Consider the following 21841-nt stretch of genomic DNA (forward strand, 5'->3'; position numbering starts at 1 on the left):
TTTTTGACAAACCAAACAGACCTTTCGATATTTTCTAACACTCTCCTTCAATTTTTTTTTTTTAAATGAAAACAGCTCAACTTACCTATTATTAAAAAAAAATTTAAAACTTTGTACCAACATATTTTCTACCTATTCTCCCTATTAATTATTTTCAAACCTTAAAAAAAGAAATTCTTATAAATAGAAAGAACTATAAAACTATTTAAACTTTGTAGAAAAATCAAGTGTAAATATTTTAAATATTTATCTATATTTAAAAAAGACAAAAAAAAAAACTATTTTCAAATCTTGTGAAAAACGAAACCATAGACAAATCCCACCAAAACCTAATCCGTCGTCAGATTTTGAATGATTCAATATAATACTCAAATATTTTCTTGTTACACAAATATTTTTCAAACATATTGAATTCTGAAAACAAATTTCATATTAAATAATAAATAATTTACATATGGTTGAGTTATATAAAATTATTATTTCCCAATGACGTGTTAAATTTGGTCGCTCCTTTTCTTGACAACAAAGTAATTAGCTGTGATATTCCAAAAAAAAAAAAGTGATTAGCTGTGAAATTTCCCATTCAACCCTTTACCAACGCATTGGTATCATCCCATTTGTTCCACCGCCTTAGCGATTAATAATTCAACCACGTAAATTAATATCAGCCGTCCATCGTTTCAGGTATTTCACAATCCCAGCCGTCCATGTCATCCACTTCTTCGTTAAAAGGATAAGATCCCCCTCTGTTCTTCCATCCGCCTCCATTGCAAACCTATCTTTCCAAGTTTGATTTATTTTTTTCGCAGATCTAGCTGTCTTCTTCTCCGTCGCTGTCACGAAGTTCGTAGATCAACAGATCTGGCGTAGATCTACACGTTGATCGTGGTTTCTTGCCGATTCGGTCTCCGGTGACAGATCTCAACTGTTTATTTTGATTCTGACAAGTTCAACATCAGATTTGGTTTCTTATCTTCTCCGTTCCTGTTCTGACTGCGGTCCTTGGATTGTTTATGGTTGTAGAACGATAGATCTGGTGTAGATCTACACGGTGATTGCGGTTTCTTCCTGATTTCACCTCCGGTGACGGATTCTGGTCATTTTGTGTCTATTCTGACAGGTTCAACATCATTTCTGATTTCTTTTCTTATTGGTTCATGTTGTGACGAAGATTTTTGGATTGTTGTATTGTTCTCTCTTCTTTTCGTGGTGCCATTTTCATTTCCACGACGATTGAGAAATTACCGTTCCAGTTCGGGCGAATCCAGGGTTTGATTCTTGATATTGGTAATTTGCTTGATTATTATTATGCAACGAAGGCGTTTCGATCCATTCGAACAGGTATGAATTCAGAGTTGGCGTTGGATGTCGGTAGGGCCAATAACTTGTGGAGTCTATGTTGGAGGTGAAGCGGCTGGTTGCTGTAGATGTTGATGATTTCGGCAGAGATCTGTTCGTCGATTCGATGTAGCAGAGCTATGGAAAAGCTTCGATGGAAGCTGTATCTTGTATCATAAATTATGAAAGCATCAGAAAGAGTAGGTCAGAAAGAGTAGATGAGTGATTGTGGATGTAAAAGATATCGGGATTTAGCCTCTTTTATTGAGGATGAATCTTGGTAGTTCTTTGTCATCCGGCCTTTGCCATGACGGGTGCGCTTGCATGGCAGGTCATTCATAATAAAAAAATAGTATGTTTTGGTTTTGAGGGGAGATCGCACGGGGATTGCCCGGGGTCTTCCCTCACTGGTCTGTTTTCCTCTTGCTCTCTTTCTCTCCGTTCGTTTCTGCAACTTCAACCGACAGAATCACTTCTCTGGTCATAGCTTTTGACCTGATCGAACTCGCGACATGCAAAGGTACTCGACTTTTACATTTAAGATTCGTAAGGAAAAAAAAAAGAACTTTTACATTTGAGCTTCAAAACAATCGGTAGAAACAACAAAAAAACGAGGGGTTAGTTCGTAGTTCATATAATTTTACTTAACATGCGATTTTGTCATAAAGAACAGGACTGCGTTTTCTTTCATTTGGTATTAGCTTGTTTCTATTCATCCTATGGGTACAAATATTTCGAACTTGTTTTGAATCGATAGTAATGGAACCTTTTGGGGATTTTCGAATGACAGTTTTTGCAATATGAGGAGTTTCATTTCAATTCTACCGTCTTTGCGAAGGTAAAGTAATGTTTACATATAACAATTTATCCTTTTGCATTGAAATTAAGCCTGATTAATATTTTATTCCAAGTTGTACTATTATATACCTAGATATTTACCGAACAGTTAATCATTTTGTTCTACCCCGCCACCTAAACACACAAAAGAAAAAACCGACTGAGCATGATTGAGTATCTTATCAATTCATAGTTTCTATCCCTCCAATTTCTTCTGTGATATTAAATGGATTCTCAAATGACTTTGTAGTCGAGAGACGGGTATTATCTTTTCTTAACTTTGTCAACACTTTGATATGTAATATTTCGAACCATCAAAGATTATATTATGTATTTGGTAATTTGTATCTATTCCATGTTGCCCCGATATCGGGGTTTTGAATTTGGTACTTGTATTTGTGCTCCCGGCTATTTGGTTGTTAGTAGATTGCGTAGATGAAGAGGGTATGCTGTCACTGCTATCGATGATCCATTCCGTCTGTCTATAAACTTCAAACTTCCTGGTGATGGTGATTGGGTGGGCTGAAGGCACTACAAACAGCAGCTCAGCTCTAAGCAAAGCCTTGATATATTCAGCTGGTATTTATTGGATCTCTTACAGTTGAACTATATTGAACTATATTCCCAAGTTTTAAGCGAGTTCGGTTGTTTATTGTAGTGTTATTTGTTTCCTGCCAATACTGCCTGTTGTAAAGATTGATTCTGTTTTTATGGGGTTGCGAGATTTATTCGTTGTCATTTCCGTATATGCACCATAGTAGTTAATTTTATTTCGAATTTTAATTTTCTTAAGTTTGAACAATTGGTATATAAATATTTATTTTTCATTTCTGTTCGGAATAGTATTTGTTCACAGTTACTTTGCTTCTATTATTTTTTTCCTTTAACAATGTTTTTTCTACGTAGTTTTAAAAATTGAATTCCTTCATCTCTATTAATTGGAGAAAGTTGATAATTCTGTCGCTGAATAGTATTACCAGATAAACTTAATTCTGTCGCTCAGTAAATTTCTAATGGTAAATTTCGAATTGTTCAGTTTCCTCTTCGATTTTAGAACTGTATTAGCTTGATCTTGATATGTTAATTGTTTTTATCAGAGTGAGTTCTTGCTTCATGGTTGGTCAGACGTCTTGTTCTGAAAAATTGTTGACCCTTTTTACTCTTTTAGGTAATAGGTAATAGGTAAATAGGTAAATAGGTAAATATGAAATTGCAATGCCACTTGTAGGTATGGATGGCGACTCCCCATCCCTTAAATCCCAGGGGATTTAATCCCCCCTCGGGGTCGGGGTCGGGTGTATGGGTCAGGAAAAAATCTTCGTTTTTTTATAATTATTTTCATTATTAATTAACTAAAATTAGTATTCATATGGAAGAATACTTCTTTAATATTTTTTTATTAAAAAACTTGTTATATTAGAAAACTAAAAAAAAAAAAAAGTAACTGAAACAGTAGTACTGATTCAGTAGTTAATTATAATATTTTTTCCTAATTTTAATTATTATTATTACACATATATGTATATATATAATAATAATAATTAAAAAAATTAAGGTGGGGATTGGATTAGGCGGTGGGGTGGGATCTCCATTTCCGACTGGAGACCTAATTTGAATTCTCAATTTGATCCCATATTCGGTCAAATCAGAGATTTGAATTCTCAATTTGATCCATATCAGAGATTTTTTTGTTCCGATCGACCCTGCAAGGAATTTAGCCTTCCCTATATCTAAAATCTATTTGTAGACATTCCCGTTTATAACGAGTCGCCCTTCTTTTCTATTGACTTGAACACATTTTTACTTGATTTTTTTCTTCTTTTTATCATGTTTGCTATTATCATACCTTGATATTAAAATGTATGAATAAAATGTTTTTATTATTAGTTTTCTAGTGTTATATTTAGGGTTGGCAGGTGCTGGTACTTTCCATCCCCTTTGTCATGGTTGAGGCTGTGTTGGAGAGTTGGAAAAAAAGAGAGTACATTCTTGAATGTCTCATGGAATCGGTTGAAGCAAATTGTGAATTTTGAATGCAACTTTGGAGGGTCAATAGTTTTATAATTTATTGGGTCCCAAGGGAAGTAATAGTTGGAAATTAAATTCGAATTTTGATCTCGTCTAATACCTTCTTGTATTTTGAAGTGCTCAAGAAACTTCGAACTTAATTTCCCTCTTGAAATAAAATTTTAAGAAAACTTGCTATTTAAGATGTGTGAATATATAATTTTGCAAGTTTATTGATAAATGTGAAGTGAATGTTGGAAATACTTTCGTGTTGATCGTCTTTTCCCTGATAGATCTGTAAGCTCAAACAGGTAGAGTGCTCAATTTCATCTGTAAGTTGAGAGGTTGATGGTTCGAATCCATCCAGATCTGGTGTTCGTTGTCTTTTTTCAACAGGCAGAGCTCTCAATTTCATCTCTTAAGTTTCCAGATCTGGTCTTAAATTACCTAAGTTAGCCGTTATTAACCCATTCCGAACCAAAAGGGTGTGGTCCCTCGATCCAAAGTTCTGTAAAGACTTTCCAGGCTGACCTGGGACTTTGTAGAATGTAATTTTTTCCTTTTTTATTGTTCAAGATCTCCAGGAGGAGATACCTTACTTTGGGTATTGTTATTTCAGTCCTAATTTTGAAAAGTTGTTGTCAGTGTGCTTTTAGAAAAATTAGAATCCATTGGATTTAATTTCATTTTACATATTTTACTTGTTAAAAAAAGGATTATATCTCCTGTAAATTTAGGTTTTAATTTGAACCTTTGTAATTTTCTTTGTATCTTTGTCGATAGTAAATATTCGTCAATCAATCACTTCTATATTTTGAAATATAATAAACCTACCTATATTAGATTTTAAAATTGATAAATTTGAGCCTACTTAAATTTAAAACTGGAATTAAAATTTGAGAATTGGTTGGATTAAATCTGAAATTAAAAGTGAGGAAATTAATTATATTATAGCCATAGTTTAATTACGTAAAACATTATCAGAAGTCAAAAGATGAAAAATCCTGTTCAAATCTACGAAAATAAAAAAAGAAAAAGAAACGACAATATTTAAAACGCTTTTAATCTTCATTCGGAATATAATATCTCCAAATACCGTGTCCAAGTTGTGTTTCCTTTGCTTGTGAATAAATCAATGGCCGTGAAGTCACGACGAATCTGCCCCCTAAAATAGGTCAAAAATACCGTCGCATTTATTCCTTATGTTTTGCGATAATAATTCATCCACGTTGCTCTTTCTCAGCCGTTGATATTCTCCAACAACTTTTCATCTTAGCCGTCCATCCCGTCCCTTCTCTCTATAAAAGGATAAGATCTCCTCTTCCTTCTTCCATCGGCGGATCCCATTAGGGTTTCCTATTTATTTCTCCTTGTTTTTCGATTGCGACCGTAGATCGGCGGTGATCTTGTCCCTCCTCTGTTGAAGGAGGCGTCAGAATGGATCTGTGGATTTCTTAAGCCGATTATCGTTCCGCTGGTTTTCGTATTTGTCGATCTAAGGGTGGAGTCTGGCGGATGATTCAAGGTTTGTCAGGCACAACCTTCTGATCTGACCTCATTTTTACTCGTTCTTGGTTTGGAATTACGTCTTAGATCTAGGTCTTTGTATAAATCTGTTTGATATTTTGTTTGATTTTTCGAAGCAGGTACTAACGAAATGATGCCTCTGATCTCAGATCTACTCCATTCTGATCTCCTTCTGGAGCCGTTGACGCTTTTGATCGGCGGCTGTATGATATCTATCCAATCAAGAGCTTGTTCATCGTCCTTGACGAAGCGATTCACGAGTCTGATGTATGAGAAGTGTACTCATATTCGATGGTAGCTGTAACTCTGTTTTATTGTGAGCATCGGGAAGGATTAGATTAGTATGGCTCTGGATGTTTAAGGTATCAGGACGTAAGGCTTTCCTCTTTGTGGAGGATGAATCTCTATGTGTCTTTGTCATCCGACCTTTGCCATGACAGGTGCGCTTGCATGGCAGGTCATCGAAAAAAAATAAAATAGTATCGTTTTGGTTTTGAGGAAGAAACCGCACGGGGTTTGCCCGGGGTTTCTTCCTCGCTGGTGTGTGTTCTCTTCTCGTTCTCTCTTACTCTCAGTTCGTACCTACATCTTCAACCGCCCATCAACTGCTTCTCGGAATTACCTGAATTCACGCCGTTTACGCCAAGGTATTTTCTGATGAATTTCTTGCATATTGACCCAACCATAAGAAGGAAGAAAAAATCACCATCACCATACCTGCATCACTACTTAAATCTGCTAATTTACTTTCGTACTCACATTTTTTTATAATTTGCGAATATAATTTTATACATACATCTGCATCAAAATGTTGCGAATATAATTTTGTACATACATCTGCATCAAAACTTAATTAATCTGCTAATTTAATTTCATAGAGACGTCTGTACCTATATTTGAATAGCCTGCTAATATATTTTCGTATATACAATGAACAAGTCTAGGTCTGGTTTTTTAAATGATCCATAACTTATAGCATCAATTGTGACTAACTCGTCAAAATTTGAGGCTTGGTTCGAAAAAAATTGTTTTCAAAGATTCATATCATTTATTACGTTCTTTTATACATTCAACATATTTGACAATGCTACACAAGTACAAAATTATCTTTCTAATAACTTTTATACTGTCCAATTAAATGGACTTTTGCGGTTACAAATATTTTCCATCACAATTTGATACGTAACGTTTTTCTATGGAAAGTTGTGTTTTCGGGTGACGATTGCATATGATATTGTGCCATCCAAAGTTTAGAAGTCAATAAAAAAGAGGTTATTAAATTCAGTACGAGGCTATTCAAAATCAATAACGTAAGTGTGTTCTATATTCCAATCTGTGTGTGTTCGGGAGTGGCGCTCATTCGCGACAACCTACATGACCGCATAATACTTCTATCCATTATCTCTCTTGATTTAGAGCTTGCGATTTGTGTTGATCTACTTATTGTTTAGCTGCTTACTGTTAAATTATGTTCGGAATCTTTTTCTTGTCTAGTATTGGTTTAATAAGAACATATTGCTCTTGTAAAGTTTTGGTACTTTCGAGCTTCCCGTTGAGTGAATATTTTGTAAGGTTTTTCAGTATTGAAGTATGTGCGTACGTCGGAACTTATGTATGTCTGTAGTTTAGTTTTCTTTAGATGTTTATTACTACTAGATTTGGAAGATTCCATCACTTATTGCTCGATAGCCAAGATGCGCTGCGGAATGGCAAGCTATTTGGCCCTGGAGAACGGGTTGCTCGTGGGTTGGAAGGAGGTTGGAATCTGAAGAAGCCTCAACCGTTTCTGCCGTGTTTTTTTTAAATGGAAGGTCTATATAATGCTTTTGATCTTTATCTGATCTGAATTCATCATTTATTTTCTAGTTCCGTATAATACAATACTTCTTAATATCCAATGAAAATCAGAGTATAGTCATGTTCATGATATGTTAATTTGTTTGTAGAGAAGATTCCTTTAGGGATTGCGCAAAATAGTGCATTGATTTTTTCTTGAGATTTTTATTTATGAAGTATTTTCTTTGTTATTCTAGATTTCTTAGAAGCTTCTTGTAATTTGAAGCACAGTTTTTATTTATGTTCTTTTGATATGTAGACAATGGAACATCTTTGTGGATTTATTATGAAGCTAAGGTACTGATTTAAAGGAGCGGGTCATGTTTATTGGTTTCATTTTGTCTTTGTTTACATGTTTATTCTGCTTAAGTAACTTTTTGTTTTCCTGTGACTTTGTTACTTTGAAAAGAACGGTGAAAGAGAGAGTATTCAAATAACGAAAGTATGAAAAGTTCGATGGAAAGTGAACTTTATTTTCTAAGTACCTTCCACTATGTTGCAATGGTGTGAATTATGAAAGTCGGTGGTTTCGGAATAATAATGTCCATAGGGCATTTCGTTTTGGATTTTTGAAAGAAACTCTTGAAGGTTTAATTTTTATAGGTAAAAAAGAATTTAGAACGATCAGCTTATCAAAATAGTGTGAAAAGTACATTTGTGATTGGATTTTTTGTTTAGATGTAGAGGGGTATTGAGAGTGTAAGCCTCTGTTGGTTGGGTTAATTTTTTGGACCAACTCGACCGAGTTAGCTAGGGTTCTCCAGTATAACTCAGAGTTAAATTTGTTTTCTTATAACTTATAAATTTAATTTATTTAGTTCTGTATAACACATTTTCTATAAGTAGAACTTGAAAATTCGATCAAAGAAAGAATACAGCCACAGCTATTAATGAACGAGTGAAGTGTGAGAGATACAGCGACCAACGACCAACTAACTTTCTTGGGAGTGTTGAAGTGAACTGGGTGACTGTTGGGAAGAGATTTGAGAGGGGAAATCGGTAAGGAGAGATGGACGGGGGAGAATGGCCATGGATGATGAGGAAGACAGTAAGATGGGTCTTCAATTGATATCCAATGCGGGAGGATGGAAATTGGGGATCCGTTTTGGATTGAGGATCTTGGTTTTAAGAAAATACCTTTTTAAAAAAAATCTATTGATTTATTGATTTTTTTTTTATTGTTGTATATATTTTTATTTCAGTTTATATATATAACAACTTATGTAAGTTTGTTTAATAAAAAGTGTTTATTTATTATTATTACTAGTAGTATTGTAAGTGTGTTTTGAGATGGATACTTGGTAAATATAGATCTGTAAGCTCAAAAATGGGAGAGCGCTCACGGGAATTGAGAGGGTGATGGTTCGAATCCATCCAGATCTAACTCCATGTCAAATGTCACAGTCTTTGTATGCAAGTCTTTGGTGCTATTGCTCGGTTCAACAATTATTTTTTTTATTATTATTATTCAAGTGCATATTGTTTTGTTGTATCGTCGGATCCCTTTGTTAGAGAAGTGATGAGATGTGTAATACACTAAATAACATTTTTAATTTTTTTTAAATGAGGATATTAATGTAATTTTGAGAAATTATAAGTATTTATGCAACGTGTTCCTGGTTTCTGTTCATATTATATATTAATAGTAGGATATTTTTTTTAACTTTTCTTAAAGTTTAAAGATATCTTATAAAATTTTGTAAGTTTAAAATAATTTTGAAACAATTAATGATGATGGTATTTTTGAAATTTATTTATTTATTTATTATTTAAGTTTAAGCCTATTTTTTCAAACTTTTGAAATTTCATAGGTATTTTTAAACAGAAAATAGAAAGTTTAAGGTATTTTGTACAATTTTAACATTTTTTCAACCAGTTCTTTAAGAGCCCCTTTGGTTAGTGGGAATCCGAGGAGGAAAAGAGAAAGGACTTGCTTGTCACATTGTGCTGCAGTTTTTCAATGTTAGGAACAATGTATTCTCATGCATTTCATGTATCTGCAATAGGAAAGAAAAACGAGTTATCCTAATAGAAAGTGAGAAGTTTAATTTAACTTTTTATAGAGAAAATAAGAAATTATTTTGTTTTATTATTTTTTTTTTTATAGCGTGTTTAGATTTTAGATACAGATTTATAGAAAAAATGAGGGATTGTTTTTTTTCATAGCCCGTTTTAGATTTTAGATATAGATACTACATAGAATTTTTATTCTTAGTTTTTTCTTTTCTAAATCACGTTAAATTAGAGCTTTAAAAAATTCATAATGTTTTTTAAATTTTTTTTCCATAGTCCTTTTAAATTATATATAGAGTTTAGATATAAATAGTATATAGATTTTTTATTGTTATTTTTTAAAAATCATGTTAAATTAGGGTTTTTAAAATCTTATTATTTTAATAGTATAGATTTATATTTTAGATAGAGTTTAGATATAGATAGTATATAGATTTTTTATTTTTTCTTCTTATTTTTTTTTCTAAACCATATTAAATTTGTGTTTATTTTAAAATTTTAATTAATTTAATGATTTAAATGTGAATTTAACTTAAGATAACCCTATAACCATCCACTAAAAGGAACAAAAGAGGAAATTAAAAGTTTCCACCCATAATCCATTTTAGATATTATAAATTTTATTTTTAAAAACTTTTCCCTTTATTTAACATAGTTAAAGATAAAATGTGATTTTTTTTAAAAAAAAATCCTTTACTTAATACGAAACAGATATTAGCTAGAGAGAAAATATGATTTTTTAAAAAAATATATTCTACTTTATTTTTAATATGAAGTATGAAGTATTAGTTAGAGATAAAATGTGATGTTTTAACAATAATTGTTCTTTTATTTAATGTGAGGTAGATATTATGTAGAGATAAAATGTGATGTTTTAAAAATACTTTTTCCTTTATTTAATGTGAAGGAGCTATAAATTCGAGATGAAATATAATTTGATTTTTTTTCCCATTTACATGTGATGCTAACAAAATAGAAATAAAATGTGATTCCTTTACCAAAAAAATTTCTTTTAATTTGAATTAGAGATGAAATTTGATTTTTTTTATTCTTTTTTTTTAATTTTTAAATATGATGCTCAAAAAAGATAAAATGTGGTCTCTTTTAATGTGTGAATGCCAAAAATAGGGGAAAATAGGGGAAAATGTGGGAAGACGTGTCAAATTATCTAAGATAACCCTATTACCATTATTTGAAATTGAAAAAAAAGGAATCAAAAGTTTTTTTCCATAGTTTTTTAGATAGTATAGATGAACCAGACCTATAACTTAAAATTTTAAATATATAAAAGATTTCGTAAACTAAATACAAGAAATGTCATCGCCTTTGTTTTCAAGACAAACACCTTATTCACATCACATCAGCAAAAGACAATATAGGAATTTACTAAAGATGCAAGAGCGGGTATTTAAAGATTTTACTCTACATTTTTTTTTAATATTTTGATTATATAAAAAGCCACTTCTTTGATTAAAAAAAAAAACTAGTTAATATTAATTTTTTTCCTTATTTTTCTACAGATCTTATATATACATAAATTATTTTCTATTTCGAAATTGTAAAATTGATTTTTTTTAATTATAAGTTATTAAGCAAAAAGTGAAATAGTCAACTTTCTTTTTATTCACAAATTAATGAAACCTTAATTTATAATTTATATCATAGTTAATCTTTTTTCAAAGGAACAAAATCTCGTTTTTTTCTTTGAGAAAGTACAAAATTTTGTTTTTAAATTTTTTAACGACAATTTCAATATTGTGTCATACTTTATAGAATGGTCAAATAGGTGCTTCTTTTATAATTCTTAAAGTAAAACATTAAACAATTATATTTTCTTAAATTTCGAAACTCTAATTTTAACATTTCTGCCCAATATTTATTCTAAAAAAAACTTAGACTTCTATTTTTATTTTTATTAAAAATTAATCTCATTCTTAGTTTCTTAAAATGAGGCTTTTCAGCTTACATTTTTACGTTTCCTCTCAAAAATATTTTTTTCATATTTTTTCATTCTAGTTGATTTTAAAAAGTACGATTTTTTTTTTTCAATCCTACGGAGGCATTTGAGGCAAAAACTATCTTAAGACTATGACAACTGTTTACTATTTTCTTTTCAAACTAAAATAATTTACATCTTAAACACATACTATTATAATCCAAACTATAATAACCAACTTCTTGTCCCAAAAGTCCCCTAAATTACAAGTAACACATATCTAAGAAGTCGTTAAAAATAAAAAAGTTATTCTATTTGATTAGGTAGGAGTAGAAATAAAATTGAAATTAAAATTGGTAAGACGAAATCAAATTTTCAAATCTAATATTTCCTAATATTCTCAACTCTATCTATATCTGCACGTTCCTATTTTTCTCTACTCTACCTCAATTGACTGTCTTTTTCTCTTCTACTTCTTATAGTCGTCTCTTCCCTATCTAATATCTCATGAAAAATTCAAAACATGAATTTTTTGGAACTGTGTATTAATACATATATTTTTTAAGAGAAGTGTGCGTTAATATTTAAATACATTGCAATGGGATAAAAACACAATTTTAAAAGATTTAAAATGGGTAAAGTGAATATGACATAGATCATTGTCTTTAGTATAAAATTTCTACGTTGAGTTCATTGATTTAATAGGAAAGCAGGAAGATGTATAGTAGGAAAGCAGATGAAATGAATGAAGAAAAGGGCCCTAAGTTGAGAAGGGCATGCAGCAAAGATACATCAGACGTGAAAAAGCTTCCTAATGCACCTGCTGTGGTCCTGTGTGGGAGAATGGTCTCCACATCTAACTATATGTAAAGGTGACCTTGAAAGAGAGAAAATAAGATAGTCCACTGGAGAAATCGATCATTCTTCTATCTATTCCCTTTTTCCGAGAGGATTTTCCTCGAGAACCACCACCGCTAACATCATCCATCGTCATTGGGAACTAGGTCTCAAGAGAGACCTCTTCTTCCTTTCTGCTTTTCAATGCGTCCGCAACATAGTGCAAGCAGCAGAAGCAACTCCAAGTCAATGAGAAGCAAGAGACTGCCACCAACAACTTATTCATCTTTCATCCATCATTTTTTCGCATATCTCTGTTTTTAATTTCTGTATTACTTAAGATTTTGTACTGAACCACTTATATTTAATACATCATGACTTCTATTTCTATCTTCTCCTCTATTTTCATTTTTCTCTTAATCATGAGTAGCTAAATCATTAGTGGCATAAGGTCATTTTACTTATTACGTGTTTATTTTTTACTCTTGGTTCCATCTAGCTATTCGGACCAAGTGGTAACAGTTAATTATTCAAGAGAGCAAGTGACTATAGATCTCATCAAACAAAATAAGAAGTGTATTTAGAGATAAATACAATCTCAAGTTTAAATAACCTTAAGCATGCATCATATAAATATGATATATGTGGCTAACTCACCGAGAGGTGAGGTAGATTTATGGTATGAACGTGAACGAAAACCTGAAAGTATGTTCAAATGATTGATGTTACTCCCTTCAACCTCATTTCTCTTATCTACATTTTTTTTTCTTTATAATTTCCACTACTGCTCAGTGTGCATGCTATACACTCATCCTTCATCATTGAAATCTTTTAATTATTGATTCCTTTACGTTTTAAGAACCTTATAAAACACATTCTACAATTTTATCGAGTAATTAAACTGTGAATATCTGAGTAAAAAATCATTATTAAATCAGTTGAGTTTTAAAAAAATTCCTGTGTTCGATCTCAGTTCTCATTGAGAACACCTCTTACTAAACTTATACTTGGGCTTTTTAAGAGAAAATTTTTTATTTTAAAAGATTTAATCCATGCTTATTTGAGTACCGTATGCAAAACAACATCCATACACAAAATGAGAAATATATAAAATTATACAAGTTACTAAAACTTCTAGAAAAGATTAAATAAATTAAAATAAAAGAGTTGGATGAATTAACTTTTCAAGAAAAAAAAAATAAATAAAAAAAGTCAAGAAATAGCCCAAAAATAAAAATAAACAAAGGGATACACAAAAAAAATGTACAAAAAAAGATGAACAAACAAACTTATAGTATATTGTAGCCTTAAAAAAAGGATTGAAAAAGAAACCTAGAATCCTTGCAAGACTTTAAGAATATATCAAAATATCTATAGAAAGATGGATGATGACTTCTTAAATCTCTATAATTAAAATAAACTAAAAATCAACCCCTAAATTAAATTTCTCCATAACTCAAAAAACCCAAAATACAAAATTATATAAATAAACAAAAATCAAACGTGATAAAGTAAAAAAAAAATCATAAGAAAACAAATAGTGGGAAACAAAATAGAGAAGAAAATAAAAGTAACAATTTCACTATTTCATGATTCGGTCTTATGCAAAACTCTTTTGCATAGGATGTCTCCACTCGCATGTCTCCACATGAACGATTTCGGGGTCACGTCGTTTGTATATTGCATCCATAATGTTCCTAGGACCAGGTACCCAATCTCATCCATATACTTATAGACCTTTTTGACCATATACTATAACTTGATCCTCTTTTATGTCTCTACATAAAGTCACAGTATTCATACTATAGCCATGGATTCGATTATTGGATTTTATAATATAATGCAATTTCAATTTCAATAAAACTTTTATCGAATAAATTCTTCAATAATACTTTTATTGATAAATAGAATATTTTTCCATGATTACAAATGGTGAGTTTAGGACATTCCAACAGTTATGATGAGGAAATACGATGCTGAAGGACTAAGAGAAGGTATCTGAGCCTCTCGTACCTAAGGTATGACAGTATTCAGGGCATTACCATGTGCACGTAGGTATGGTTCGACGTTGGTTGTGTTGAGATCATCTCACACTAACTAAGGATTTCGATGTTGAGGAATTGAGTAAAAGAGCTCTCTCTCAACTAAAGCTATATGTTAATGATTTCTATATGAGCATACAATTTCTAGGGTTTGAATTTTCACACATTTGATGCTTGTGATTTTGAGTATTTGAAACTCTGGAATTTTATATGGTTGACGTTTACCTAACGTTCAATAAGCATGTTTTAAATAGTCACTCAATGGGCTAGTAGCTCACTCTTTTCGATGTTTTTCCTTTTTCCCAGGTAGCGGTCAACCCCGAGGATAGCTGTACTGCTAGTCTGCCACTCAGAGTGAAAGTTAAAGCACAAGGAAAAAGGAAGAAGAGCTTAGGTGGTTTTGTGGTTTTGTCCATATTTTAATTATCATGCACATATTAGGGATAAAGGGGAAAATAGACGAGACCCATTATATTGTGTGTATGTAAATATGTTGTTGCCTATAATGTGCAAATCTAGATACCTACTCAATTTACTAAAGTTATGAATGTTTGTAGAAAGAATATATGTTATCCTATGTTATGTTATTAGGTATCTAAGGCTATTCTAACAAGTGATGTTAGTGGGGATAGACAACAGTTGGCATAAGAGGGTTTGTAAATGTTGTCTCCACATCTCCTTCTAGTCTAGGAAAATGGGCTCTAGGAAGGGTGTGGCAAATTACCCAGCCTTATCTATTTACTACAAGCCGCTTAGGTTATCACTTAAACATGATCCACCTATATGTCTCCACATACATGTTTAAGTTATAGAAGATAACCTTGGATCTTAGTTTATTGGTTTTGTGGGTTAATGCTACTAAATGTCAAATAAAATACCAAAAATTTTATTAGGTAAATATATTGTTTGTACAGTACAATTACAAACTACAAGACCCATGAGATTTAGGGCATCAATCCCACCACCTACCATAAACAAAACCCTCTAGGGTCAGTGAGAGGGAGGGGCCCTATTGTTCAAGATCCAGAGTTAGTATTTAAGGGAGCAATTCATCTACTTAAAGGATCTCTGTGAAGAGTGCGTAATGAACGCGAATTGTCCCAATTCTAAAAAATTTATAGAACACAATTTTACAGAGAAACAGAACAGATCATGCATTTAATTAAACAAAATATACAACATGCATGAGAAACTAAGAAGAGGAAAGGGGAATAAAATACTTACCCTTGAAGAATAAAATCTTCACTATGAAAATCATAAACACCAAAAAGGCACTACCACAAAAGCAACCTCAGTATTCTCTGGATGAGAATCCAGAGGAGTGGACTCTGACTATTTTGGTGAGGGAAGGGATTTGGAGAGGAGAAGAGAAGAGAAGCCTCAGATTTGATCTGAGATATTAGAACTACCTTGTGTGATTCTTCTATGTTTTCTTTCTTCACCACACAGAGAAGAAGAAAGTATAACCAACTCACATATACAATCTGGAGAGAAAGAGGGGGAAAGGAGTTAAATACCTTCCCAAATAACATTAATTCAAAAATAAATAAATTAATTAAATTTATTTATTTATTTAATAAATTATTTAATATATATTCATATGATAATTACCTTATCATATAATATATATTAAACTATATGTTATATCAAATATAACATACCTTTCTCTCACCAATAGCTTTTAATATAAATCACATTTATATTAATTTTAACCATATAATTAATATTTGAATCATATTCAAATATTTATTTCCTCTCATAAATACTTAATATTATAATGTATCAAATACTTTATTGTAATTATATAATATATAATTAAATTAAATTAATTATATCACATATAATTAATTCCCTAAACTAATTTGAACAATTCAAATTAATCCAAAAATCGATTATCATTAAAACTCGTTAAGCTACCGAGGGGACCTCATGGACCTGTAGCTTGAAGCTCCAACGGTACGTGAATAATTAATTAAACTCTTTAATTTAAATAATTCACCATCCATTAATTGACGAGCACTCCACTAAAGACCGCCAGCTGCACTCTTCGCACTACAGATATATTTCTGTGTCCATTGGATATAACCAATCAATAGTACGATGACCCTTCACAAATTACGCGTAAGTACAACTAGGGCTAAATAACCGTTTTGCCGCTGTAGTTACTTTTAACTTCTTAAGTACCATTGATCCCTCTAATGAACAATAAATCATAGTCCAACTACGACCAAACTCCCCTTGGGCCAGGAGAGGGTGTGGCGGCACATTGTTCAAGCCCTGGAATCAGTCCTTAAGGGAGAAATTTATCTACTTACCCTGATGTTGGGGAATGAGTGAATTCCTTCTTATGTAGTTGTGTTCCCAGTTCCCCAATCAGACGAATCCCTAAAATGGTAGGCTTGTTGAGTCGAAAATCTGGCCATTCTCACCCATACAAATCAAAGGACCGCCCTCATAGGCAAGAGTTCACAACTCACTCAGGATTCAAGTCATGTTACCTATGGTCATCCTGGTGAAATGTAAGTCTCTATTATGAACGACGTTATATAATGAGTCTAAACATTCCGTGGTCCAGTTTTATACAAACTCCTTTGTATAGAATATCCCCGCTCATTTGTCTCTACATGTATGATCAGGATCAGATCATTTGTAGCACTTGACAACAATTGTAATATCTACAAAACGAGCTATACTCGTAGTGTCACAAGGATAAAGTATCTAGCCTTATCCATCTACTACAGACCATTTAGATTATCACTTAAGCATGATCCGGTGTCTCTACATATATGTTTAAGCTACAAGATAACCTTGGATGTTAGTTTATTAGTTTGTGATTAATGCAACTAATTTTGAAATAAAATATCAAATATTTTATTACATAAATAAAATGTTTGTACATTACAGTTACAAACTATAGGACCTTACGAGATTTAGGGCATCAACCCCAACACTACTTATCTTAAAGACGGGAAGGAGCGAACTCCATCTTGTATAACTATGTTCCCAGCTCCCTATTCGAACAAATCTCCAAAATGATAGGCTTATTGAGTTTATGACTCGAGCCACTCTCACCCATAGAAATCAAAGGACCCTCATAGACAGAAGTTCATAATTCAATCAGGATTGAGGTCAAGTTACCTATTGTCATCTCTTCAATCAACGGTGTTATAAAGAGAGATTAATCATTTCAGAGTCCGATCTTATACGAAGTCTTTGTATAAAATATCCCACTCGCATATTTCCATATGAACGATCTAGATCAAATCGTTTGTAACACTTACTAGTCTTGTAACATTTACAAAGTGAGTCGTATCCGTAGTGTCACCAGAATAAAGCACACAACCTTATCCATATACTACAGACCATTTAGGTTATTACTTGAACATGATCCACTTATATATCTACCATATACTATTCAAACTACATAAAAAATAACCTTAGATTTTTCCTTAATGGATAATTGCATATACAAAATAATCAACCATCATTTCAAATAACTTATTAACTACGAGACTTTAGGGCATACATCCCAACACGAAAGTTATTGATGATTTATAGTATAATCACATTTAAAAAATTGTTTAAAAATAAAAGAATCTACTACCAAACACATATATGAAAACATAAATAAATTCTAGGGTAAAATGCACTTTTGGTCCCCCAGGTTTGAAGTTGATGTTTATTTGGTCCCTATGATTTCAAAAGATGTACTTTAGTCCCCCAAGTTACAAAATAATTTTAAATGGTTCCTAACTTAACTTTGCTTAGTGAGCCATTAAGTGATGATGTGGATATGATGACAAGTTAATGCATTTAAGTACTTGAACTTTTTTAAAAATATAAACTGATAAGAGAAAGTTAAATTGAAATTACTTAAATGTTTACAATATAACAAATATTCCAAAAATCCTTTAATTCCTACATATACTTCAATATTTTCTTCACCAAGTTGCCTCCCATGTCTTTTTGGATTTGTTTAGTCGGCCATTGCACAATCGACCGTATGACAATTTTCTTTTTTCTTTTCTTTTATTTTTTTTTTTGAAAAAAAGGTATGCACTATAACTTAATCCATCAACATAGCTATAAAAAAAAGATGAAAATGCCCATATGGAGCTTCAGATTCACTACAAGAATTTAGGTTTATCCCGATGCTGGGGGTCGTTGGCAGAAGCTAAGAACTGAAGGAACTCTTATCAAAGAGAACCTATGAGTGGAAGCAAGATCGTTCTAAATTCATTGTGATAGAATTAAAAACATTCACAAACATGCAAGCGGTTATGCATCTTCTAACAAATTACGGCATGCTTTCATAAATTAAATACAAAGGAACGATAGACATACCTCTGAAGAACTTTTCTTCTAACTTTCTCTCGCTCTCGTGGAGTCTGGAACAACACCTTTCGCTATCGCCCAGTTTGTTTGCCCAATCGTCTGGTCACGAACAAACTTCTCCACGAACAAGTAGCAATTAGGACACCACCACTCAGTGACCTTGGTATTCTCGAAGTGAGAATCCAGGAGGTGTGGGCTCTGTTGGATTTGGTAGAGGGAAGGAGGAAACAACAATCATATTTAATGGCTAAGCAAGTGGGAGAGTTTTGTGCCTATTGTATAGACTTGTGCTTGATCGTTTAGAAAAAGGTACACGATCGTTTAATGAATCTCGCTCAGGGGTGCGGTCGCTTAGTAAAGACAACACGATCATTTAGTAAAACAACACGATCGTTTAGACAGGTGCGCGTTTACACGATCGTTTAAACAAATACTTTGAGTTGTCGTATAGTCTCTCGTGAGCTAAACGATAGACAGTGTACTCTTGTGAAGCGATTATGCGATTTCCTTCCAAAATGAAATCATTTTTCATTTTATCCTTTAGTTATGAAAACTGAAACAACCTCCACTTTCACGCACGATTAAGGAGAAAACCACCAACAATTATCTCATAATTGTTTTTAATTATAAATAAATATAATAACTAACTTATCATATTATATTTATAACATATAGTTTTAATATCACATCATATGCAACATTTAAACCATAGTTCTTTTCTCCTTTACTTGATATAAATCATATTTATATCATTTTCCTCCAATTAATGTATTTCATATATCATGTCAACTATATCATATATAATTGAACCAGTTTAATCATATCATATATAATCAAACTCCCTCTTGTCATTTGAACACTTCAAACTAACCCAAAAACTGATTCTCAACTTGAATCCATTGAGCTACCAAGGGGACTTTATGGACCTCTAGCTTAAAGCTCCAATGGTATGTGAATAGCTGACTAAACTCTTTAGCCACGAGATCCACCATCCGTTAACTGCTGGACAATCCACTAAAGACCGACAATTGCACTCTTCTCACTACAAATATATTTATGTGTCCATCGGATATAACCAGTCAATAGTATGATAAACCTTCACAGATGCTCATAAGTACAGCTGGACAAAATTACTATTTTGCCCCTGTAGTTACATCTAACTCCTTAAGCACCACTGATTCCCCTAATGAACAATACATCATATTTCTACTATGAGTGGACACCTCTCGAGCCATGAGAAAGTGTGTGGTACCACATTGTTCAAGCCCTAGAATCAACCTTTAAGGGAGCAATCTATCTACTTACCCCTGCTTCGAGGAAGGAGTGAATTCCATCTTGTGTAGCTGAGTTCTCAGCTCCTCAATCAGACGAATCCCTAAAGTGGTAGGTTTGAGTCGGCGATCTGGCTACTCTCGCCTATGCAAATCAAAGAAGTGCCCTCAAAGGCAGGAGTTCCCAACTCACTCAGGATTAAAGTCATGTTACTTATGGTCATTCTAGTGAAGTGAAGTCTCTGTCATGAACGACGTTATATAACGAGACTCTACACTTCGTGGTCCGGTCTTATACAAACTCATTTGTATAGGACACCCTCGCTTGCATGTCTCTACATGAATGATCAGGATTAGACCATCTGTAGCACGTCACAACACTTGTAACTATCTACAAAGCGGGCCGCATCCGTAGTGTCACCAGGATAAGGTTTTCCTCCTATATCCATATACTACAGACCATTTTAGTTATCATTTAAGGCATGATCCACTTGTATGTCTCCACATACATGCTTAAGTTACAACGACAACCAGAGATCTTAGTTTATTGGTTTGTGATAAATCAATTAAAACATCTCATGTTTTATAGGCAACAGTAAAGAAAATATCTCATATTATTACAACACAAGTGTTTGTTCAATATAGGTGTTTACAAACTACAGGACCCAACGAGAGTTTAGGGCATTAACCCCAACAATACAGTCAAGATAACCTTTCCTGACGGTTTAAACGTCGTCAGCCGAACCATTAGGGAAGCTTCGTTGGAAAAACTTTTCTCGATGGTTTGGAAGCCCTGCCGTAGGGGAAAAGAATTATCTCGACGGAAAAGGATGAAGCCTTTCCCTCGACCCTGAAGAAAAGTCGTCAGGAAAAAAGGCACAACCCTCGATGGTATACCGTTGAGATTTTACTATTAGCCCAACGATCCTTGAACCATCGGGATGAGGTAATTTATCTCGACGGTAAGGGTACCGTCGGGTATTTTACTTTTCGCCCGACAGTGACGTGGACCGTTGGGATATATCTATCACTCGACGGTTGAGAACCGTCTAGTGATATCTTTCACCCCAACGGTCTCCAGCCACCATCGGGATATCTTTAAAGCCCGAAGGTGTCTAGTCACCATCAGAAGTTCTTTGCTCAACCCCTCTAACGTCAGGATTTCTTTAAATAAATAAACAGATTTTAATACCTATTTAAATCTATTTATTTATTTTCTTTTTCTAGATTTTTTTTTTTTCAAATTTCATACCTATTTGAATCTTACATATATCAATTAAACTAAAATAAGATTGCCAAAATGAAGTAAATGTCCATAATAGATTAATAATATATAGAAAACACGTTTGAATCTACAACTTTAATCCAAGAGTTTCTATAACATCCACAATTTCTTAATCGAAAAAAACATTACACAATAACAAAGTACATATTGGGAGATGCATAATTCTTAAATCTAAAATAACATTAACAAAAATCTACAACCTAAATACGCTTGCCGAGATACGCTTGTCGAGAATGCATCTTCAACAAAAATCTCCAGAAACCTACAAAATAAAAATTTAAATAAGTTTAATGCTCAATATACTATACCAATCTCAACTAAACAAACCAACTTACCTCAATCATAAACAAACTAAAAAACCAAGAAACCAACTAAGAACATTAATGAATTGAACTTAATCATAAACAAACCAAGAAACCAACTTACCTAAATCATAAACAAACCTAAAAACCAACTTATCTAAATCATAAAGAAACCAACTTACCTCAATCATGAACCCAACAAACCAACAAACCAACTCAATCATAACTTAAACTTAAACATACTTATATTTAAATATAGATATGCAATCAACTGA

At 32.5% G+C, this 21841-nt stretch overlaps 1 long non-coding RNA gene across 2 annotated transcripts; it reads left to right on the forward strand.

Moving 5' to 3' along the window:
* The first annotated feature begins 736 nt into the window (after positions 1-736).
* LOC120080851 lies at positions 737-7330 on the forward strand. 2 transcript variants are annotated; one of them, XR_005482671.1, is made up of 4 exons: positions 737-911; positions 1024-1858; positions 2129-5707; positions 5829-7330. It is a non-coding gene; the product is annotated as an uncharacterized LOC120080851 (long non-coding RNA). The 2 variants fall into 2 exon arrangements; XR_005482670.1 differs by having other exon boundaries at positions 1024-5707.
* Positions 7331-21841: the final 14511 nt, after the last annotated feature.

The sequence above is a fragment of the Benincasa hispida genome, chromosome 1 (genome assembly GCF_009727055.1).
Source record: "Benincasa hispida cultivar B227 chromosome 1, ASM972705v1, whole genome shotgun sequence".
NCBI classification, from domain to species: domain Eukaryota; kingdom Viridiplantae; phylum Streptophyta; class Magnoliopsida; order Cucurbitales; family Cucurbitaceae; genus Benincasa; species Benincasa hispida.